The following is an 8,212-nucleotide window of genomic DNA, read 5'->3' on the forward strand; positions in this document are numbered from 1 at the left end:
GGTGCGTAGCGTGTCTATGATGGCGTCGTTGACGTGGATCCCGGCTGCGTTCAGGATGCTGTCCCTTAGAGATACGTGACTTGTTTTGGAGACGTTCAGTCCTTCCTTGGGTCGTAAAATAATTTTGATGTCGTCTTTTGGTAATTCTGGCAGCCGCGGTGCTTGTGGTTGCTTGTGATGGTGTGGCCGACCGCGTGCGGCTTCCCTCTGTTCTCCGTCCTGGTTCCTGTTCTTGTTGTCTTTTCTAGCCTCGACGTTGAGGTCCTCCAGAATCTTGGCTCTTCTTTGACGGTGGCTTTCCATCCATCCAGCATCAGCCTTAAAATCTTCAGGCGAAATGATTTCGCCTTCTACCACCACCTCCATGCTCATGATGTGCCTTGCGTTGTTTTGCTGCTCTGTCGTGGGAGCTGGCTCTTCGAGCGCAGCTGGTGCGGGCTTTCAAGCTCCTCGTGGCGCGCGGCCTCACCTGCTAAAGTGGCCGCCGCCGCTCGCCGATGGCACTCCTGCTGTTCCGCTTGATCCAGAAAATCGGCTGTAGAATTCTTCCTGATGACCCGATTTCCAGAAAAGTTGTATCCGCAGGTTCCTTGCACCGTTAGACACACTCACAGCTAAACATCGTTGTGATATCCTTGGAATTCCGCCACAGATAGAAGAAAATTACGGCGCCCTTATGAGGAACCACCGCTCAGCGCGTTCGTCGTCTTCTTGGAGACCTAGGTATCTACCTACTAAGGTATCCGACTTGGAGACCTAGGTATCTACCACTAAGTTCTTGCTGCTCTTCCATAAGCCTCTTTGTTGCAAACTTCGATCACTGCTTATGTGCGAGTAGGTTTGTGCCGCTCTTTAGGCATATAGCTTTAAAGGTCCACTTGACTAACAGCATTTGTGCCACATGGAATGTGCCGCTCGATAATGTCAAAAAAATACGGCCGAATCAATCTCACAATGATTGTCGACAGTAATGAGTTTAGCATTGAACCAATATAACATTACAACGCATTGCCGCCATGTATGAGGCGTATAATGCATCGGGATTCCTCTATCGCACTTTGCTAAGAATACTCGACGCTATCTAGCGGCGCCCCCGCAAAGCATGCACGTGGCCTCCGAAATGCATGGCGTACCTGTGCGTGCAAACGAGGAGGAACGCGTCATGCAGGGACTGGGTACCTCTATAGCGCTTCTTTTGACACCCTCTGCAACCTAGGGGCACTGCCGCGAAGTGTGAGCGTAACCTCCAAGACATGAAACGTGGAGTGTCCTGTGCCGTCGAACGCTTAGAATTTTTGGCTGCTTCTTGGCAGATCCTGCGTCCTGTAAACTGTTGCGGTTGACGGTAATAGGTGTTGGCAGCGTCAACTTGCCATAGAGACATTCTTTGTTGGCCGCACTGCGCTTGCTGCTCGACTTGAGCTTCGAGCTTCGCCATATTCATAGCCTTAACCGCGCTTTGGAGTGCGTTAAGAATGCAGCCGCAGTCTTTTTGAGATCTACGGGCATTAAGGTAACTTTGCGCATAGGTGTATTGCGAATGTGTAAGGTAACGTGCACTGTGCATGTTTATGCCGGCACTGTGCATGTTATACTTATCACGGAAGATCGGCAGCAGCATGCCAGGCAGTTACCTAGGTTATTAAGGACGCTTATGAAGACCGATATTTGGGCGATTTGGTCTAGATCTGTGGCTTCCTTAAGTGCGCAAGAGAACACAGTCACATACACGCATGCATTCACCCACACGAACACCCCAAGGAAGGCCGTCCCGCACCTCTATTAATAAGATTAACATCATTGCTGTACTTCACGCAATTTCCGTGAGATATCTGTTTGTCCGTTTATCGGCGTAAGGGCTGTGTCAGCGTAAGGACCGCGGCCAGAATTCACAAAAGCTTTTAACGCTAGAGTTTTCCGTAAGAAAAAAATTTAGCCAATCCGGATGCCAGACATGTCATTAGAGGAGGCGGACAGCCAATGACAAAACGAACTTACGAAATAAAAGCTTTGTGAATCTGGCCCCGCGTTTTCACCGTGACGCGGAAACTTGAACTTACCTGGACAACAATATAGCAGTGTTGTCTGATGTTGGCGATAGTTGCCAATATTGAAGAACTTTGCTCCCCCAAACAGTTGCCAGCTGTCAGAAGACGGTGCGTCGTCTATTGGAGTGCGTTTGTTTGCGCTCGAGCTGTATCCTCACGAGCGGATCACACGTGCGGATACACCATACACCAAATTTTGCGAAACAATTCGTCTTGCCTACTGCAGCACCAATCAGCACGCCGGCGGAAGACGGGAGGAATGGATTGCGGATTGACGAAGTACAGGCAATAAGCGAAAAGCCCCAACGAATGAACAAACCAGCCCAGCTAGCACAAAAGAGATATAATCATTCTTATTCATGGATATTTCGCCTTGACCGTCAAAAATCTAGATTGAAGAAGTCAACATCGAGAAGGATTCAATTGGGATGGAAAAATCTTGCTATAAGGCGGATTTTAGAAGACGTTTAAAATCGCTTGTTCTAGCGGCCTACAATTATTGATTTTTTTGTTGTTGTTTTCTTCCGCTTTTTGGCGGGAAAAACGGACATTGGTTTTTGTTTTTGCTTCGCCCTGTTAGAAGAGAGTGCAATCAACCCTGGCGCGGGTGTTTGCATTGTGGTGAGTGAGCACTGAAGGGGCAGCTGCTTGCTCTTTATGCTCATAATGAAGTCCACAATAAAGAAGAAAAGTTACGCTGACCTTTCAGACCGTCAGAAGAGGCGTAGAGTTAATGACGAACCGATATCTGCCAGTCCTGTTGCCACGAGTACCGTCCAATAAGTATCATGGTAGGTTAATGAAAGTAGTAACCATGCTTCTAGTGAAGTATCCTCGCCACATGAGGATGCTCAATCCGAGGACAGTTTTCACGAAAGTGACCTTGCCTTGAAAGGAGAAAATGCAGAAGCACACACGCAAGACATTTTCAGATAATATTTTGTTCCACAAAACGACCTTCCTATGAGCGCGGGCATCGAAAATGGAGGTTCTTCGGACTATGCATCATCATCTGCAGAAAATCAGGCAAGTCTTTGTCCACGTAAATCTGTGGAATTTCAAGGATGGCTATGATGGATTACAAGTCACCGAATTCCGCTTGTCCCAGTTTCTGAACTTCTCCGGAAACTAAGCACCACTTTCGACGTTGATTTTGTCATCGACGCGAGGACATTGTTGAACAGTCCTCGATACACTTCAACGCGATCTGTCCCTCCTGGCGAATATTGCCATTTTTCTGTGAAGGAAAATTTAGAACGCATGATTGCTGTGTTCCTGAGTGGCTGTCGAGGGTAGATCCCTTGACAACGCTCAGAGAATGTTAAATGACAATGTCAGCCAAGTTGGACTGACGGTTCAAACTGTAAAATGTTTTGATATTGTTTGTCGCAGTTTTCGTTTTGTCTGTTTGGTTAACCTGTTTTACTTTGACCGAAAGGAAGAAAAAGACACCGTAGTCTAGTTGCTAGAGAACCGGCTGCTGTGACCCACGGCAGAAGTTCGATTCCATTATAGGTTGCACATCACTTGTTTGTATTATAAAGCGAGTTAGGAACCTACCTACCTACCGCAAAGTGCCAAGAATGAGGCATTAAAAAGTTCGACTTTTGTTATTTCAAATTATCTTTGTAAGGTGGCTCTAGCATTATGGTAGCAGCCGCATTTTGTATTTTCTTAGTTAAATTAGCTAGCATTTCTGTGCTTCAGGTACCGAGTACGAAGCCACACTGAGTATTTTTCTGCATTGCAGCAGTGTGTGTCGCAAGAGGATGCAGCGCCGTGACGTGTCATAGCGGCTACCTGACAAAGCGAGGAGTGGCGCGACGGCTCATCGGCGTCATCGCTTGCGCCGACGCAGTCTGAGCAGCCAAGCGGACTGCGCTCTCCGCGCAGCTTCCCTCCAGATTGCGTAACTTTTGAACCCGCCGTTACATTGACCGTTATTTTTGTCAGGACCAGCCGTTAAGTTCCTGACGCGTATTCGTTCATGAACTGCGGAACGCCAGACTGCCTTCCACATCTTCTTTGCTCACGTAAGTAGTCACGGCCACTTTGACACCTGTCGTGTTTAATTATTTACGGTTTTCAGGCGGGAGTTTTAGGTGGAAGTTTTAGGCGGTAATGAAGTTTTTCAATGAAAGCGCCTTGATTTTAACTGCAATCTCTAATATTGTTTAAGAGGCATGTTTACGTCTGCGTACGTTTCTTTTATTGTATGCGTATTCAGGTTTGCCAAAGCTGTCTAAAATTACCTCTGCGACGTTTCGTTGACCATTGATCGTTAGGAAGACGATTGCATTCCCTTTTGGCGCAGAATGATTAGACGTGCTACGATCTTCGCGTAGCCACAGCATTCTTCCGTCAACGCTCTTGTGCGAGATCACTCGTGTGTTTTTCCGAGCGTGAAAGGTGCCCGCGAATACACGCAAAACTGCCGAACGACTGGCCGCTCGAGGCAGTTTGCGTGTATTGGCAGGCACCTTTCACACTTGTAAAACACTTTATGTAGCTCATATTGAGAAACAGAAAGCGGTATCAGGGGTTTCTCATGTTGCTTTACAATCTTCTCATTGACACTTTTGATCTAACTATAGTAATTGAGAAGTTAATTAGTTAATTAGAACTAATTATCTAACTAGGCGGAATGCAAAAAATAATCTGAGTATCTCCAACATTACCTTGGTTCTGTCCTGGTACGTGGCACTTGCATATTTTTAATGTTTGGCTAAAGTTAAATGAAACACCCTGCATGTAGTGCACTGTTGCCTTGTTTTTTGTAACATAATCCGACAGTGTAGCTATTTACAGCATCTTTTTTTAGGATACCTAACATTTTTTGGCTTCACTCATGCAACAAATAAATTTTGAGGTCGCACTGGCGTTTTCTTTTTGCAAGTCTGTGCAGTAACAAAATTCTGTTAAAAAAAGGAAAATTCCAATATACAGTTGTAATAGGCACTGCTGTTACATTATAAACATAGATACTCCGAGTTTATCAGCATAACAATAAAGAGTTTTTTTGTAACTTACTATGCAGGCACATACCTACGTGCAAGAGAGAAGGCGCGTGAGGGTGAAGACACCGATCATGTACCCTCTACAGGTGCCAAATGGGCAGACGAAAACGCCGCCGCCCAAAGGGCCACCACGAAACTCCTGAACTCCAAGAACCCAGGTAACTGTTATTTCATATTAAAGTCGTACGAATTAAATTTTCAGCGTGATACATATACAGTCGTATCTCGACAATTCGAACTCGAAGGAGCCCGAAAGTTTGTTCTAATTAAAGGAAAGACTTATTTCTGAAGTATTCGTGCACCACAGCACGACGTACGAATGGAGTCGTTAGATATCACGGCGCGCAAGCAGATGGCGAGTAGGGGCCACGAGACTGCCCACGTCGAGCAACGCTCGCAGAAAACGATGCTGTAGGGAGCGGGCGGCGCCAGCACGGCGGCGCCGGGCGCGCGCGTACACGTCAAAGGTGAGGGAGGAGGGCGTCAGGGAAGCGGATTTGGCTGAGCAGAGGTGACCCCGTCGCTTCGGTGGCTCCCCTCACTCTCCCTCTCAACTCCCTCGTAGCTCCCCCACCTTCGACTGTCTCCGTGCGCGCCCGCCGCCGGCCCGGCGCCAGCTTAACCCTCTCCCTTCCTTTTCCTGCCGTTGAAGCGAGCGTTGGCCGGTTGTGAGCAGTTTCGTTGGCGGGACTGGGCCTCCGTCGTAGCTCCTCTGCGTCGCAGCCGCAGCGTTGAGACATCGACTCGAACACGCGTGTTACGGCGCGACGACGTAACGGCGACCATGCCATTTAAGAGAGAGAAATTTACGCCGCGGTTCTTTTTCTTTTATTGCGATAGAAATTATATGGGCACTGCAAGCGCATTTTTGCCGCCGTCGTCGTCGCCGTAATAATCCGTATAAAGTGCAACGGCGATGAAATCGTCGCCGCGCGCCATGTGTGGGTTTTAGTGTGTGGGCTCATTTCGGTGTAAGCAATAAATTGCATATGCAAGCACTCTAGATCATAATTGATATATAAACTGCACGAGCTTAACCTTTAACCCATTGCGTAACTATAATTATGTCACCAAGGTCAAAGTTAGTGAAACTGGGTGGAAAATTACGGCTTATGTTCCCACCTTGTGTGTGGATGACTCACTGTTTTTGTAAAAAAAAATTCTTTACAAGTGCTTGGCAATGTTATTGTGCGGAGGTTTTCAAACAGGCAAGTCATAGGCGTGCAACATTTTAATGGTTTAATTACAGCAACTGAAGTTCTTACTGTATATGCTTGAAGCAGCCGTTCTGCAAATAGTCGCTGTTACTTAAGGTTGCGCTCGTCTGCTGTCTTTTATTTTTTAGGGAATCGCAATATATTTGCTCAATTTGAAGTATGCGATGTGTTTGATAGACTGGTGTTTAGGTATATGCTCAAGCCTGCGCCATTTCTGAGTTGGCTATGTCATCTGTGGCAAATAAAATTGCGGTGGTGTAACAATGCTGTCACACTGAAGCTGTGCCTTTGCAGAGCCACACTTACCTCTTTTCTCGTACAACATTATCAGAAATGCATTATCTATTCCTTTCTTTGAATGCTAATTGGCACCTACTTCGCACGTGTTTAGGAGGCTGCTGTCATCTACCAGTCGCCAACTAGTCAAGACAACAGCCTCCTGAAAGCTAGCAAAATAGCCGACACTTACACTGGTTGGCGATTGTACATGCAACACCTTCAGTTAGATGTAAAGTATGTCTTCAAGGCAACAGAAGGGAATTTCACTTGTGATCGGTTAATGTTAGAACCATGTTAATAAAGGTGGAATGCTCGAAAACTGTGTGCTTGGACCAATATATTGTAGTGCTGCCCATTGCCAAGATATATTGCAGTGCTTATTGCCAATGCATTGAAAAACTATACGTTCACTAAGAAAAGTGTGCTTCAATTAATATACGTTTTACACATGCCTAATGTTTTTGCAGTAAGAAGACCTGCTGAATTAAGGAGCTACAGCCCAGCAGCCTGTTCGAAACCAGGTTTATCAAGGTCGATACCTGTAATGGACGTTACCCGGAGGCACTCATATTTAATGTTGATTGCTAGCTTGTCTAGTCGTGTTTACTTTTTGCAATAAAAAATGTTATTGCTGTATGTGTTTCGTGTATTGCACAAGCGCAAACCTGCATGCCGCCGGCCGGCGAAACGCCGCAGGGGCATGGGGAGAGGGAAGGAAAGGGAGACGAGGGGGGCGCTAGAGGGGAGGGTGAAAAAAAACGGATGTCAAAATCCTGATTGTAGCAGGATTCAATCTCTATTTTTTAAATGCTTCTAATGGTCTTACAAAATCCCATTTCAAGACAGGATCTTTCAAAACTACTTTAAGCAGGATTCTAGAACTTCTTGCAATAGTCATATCCGCCGGACATTAGCAACGATATACGACCGTTTATCACCTTCTAAACGGACTGCACGGATTTTTTAGTGCGTCTTTCAGACGTTCATTTAGTCTTGGCGAATCGGTATGGAAGCAGTTTTCTATCGCTTTTGTGCTAGCTGGGAGTGAGCGAGTGACAGTTCCACCCTGCCCATCCTAACATCTTCATTGCCCGAAGACTCCGGCACTTTTCCTCAGCGCCTTCCCTCGCTTGGCCACGAGAGAGAATAAAACATTTATTAGTGAAAATTAATAGCTGTTTTGTGGTCGGACCTCCTAGTCGGAAGATCGTTGGCTTTTGCCGCCGTCCGGGCTCGGTTGACCAGGAGAACGAGCAAGCGAACAAATGAGCAACCAACCATATAGAACCGAAAAACCACCGACCAACCATGAAAAAGGCCCAAAGAGATAAGGAACGCTATATACCTACGTGGGAAACATTGGTCTGCACGTTTTTCTGGGACATGGACATGCACTGGCGCATCCACAGTGGAGGCCAGGGGCAGGGACCGCAGCATGCGTGAAATAATCGCAGCCCGGCTGATTCGGAGAAAGGGAGCAGACTGTGTAAGTACACCGTCAGTTAATCTTTCTGACAAGGAAATCGCGTTCCTGGATGGCATTGACGTGCGCAAGCGTAGAGTGTGATTTATCTTTTGTTTTTTGTATCCTTCATACCTGTTTCGCTATATATTTGCCTCTGTGTTTCAATAAATGTCAGTTGAAAGTTAG

At 46.5% G+C, this 8,212-nt stretch overlaps 1 long non-coding RNA gene across 1 annotated transcript; it reads left to right on the forward strand.

The window, feature by feature from the left end:
* The first annotated feature begins 4,022 nt into the window (after positions 1-4,022).
* LOC125945352 (uncharacterized) lies at positions 4,023-7,163 on the forward strand. Its single transcript, XR_007466840.1, has 3 exons — positions 4,023-4,081; positions 5,086-5,223; positions 7,029-7,163. It is a non-coding gene; the product is annotated as an uncharacterized LOC125945352 (long non-coding RNA).
* Positions 7,164-8,212: the final 1,049 nt, after the last annotated feature.

This window comes from Dermacentor silvarum, chromosome 5 (genome assembly GCF_013339745.2).
Source record: "Dermacentor silvarum isolate Dsil-2018 chromosome 5, BIME_Dsil_1.4, whole genome shotgun sequence".
NCBI lineage: Eukaryota > Metazoa > Arthropoda > Arachnida > Ixodida > Ixodidae > Dermacentor > Dermacentor silvarum.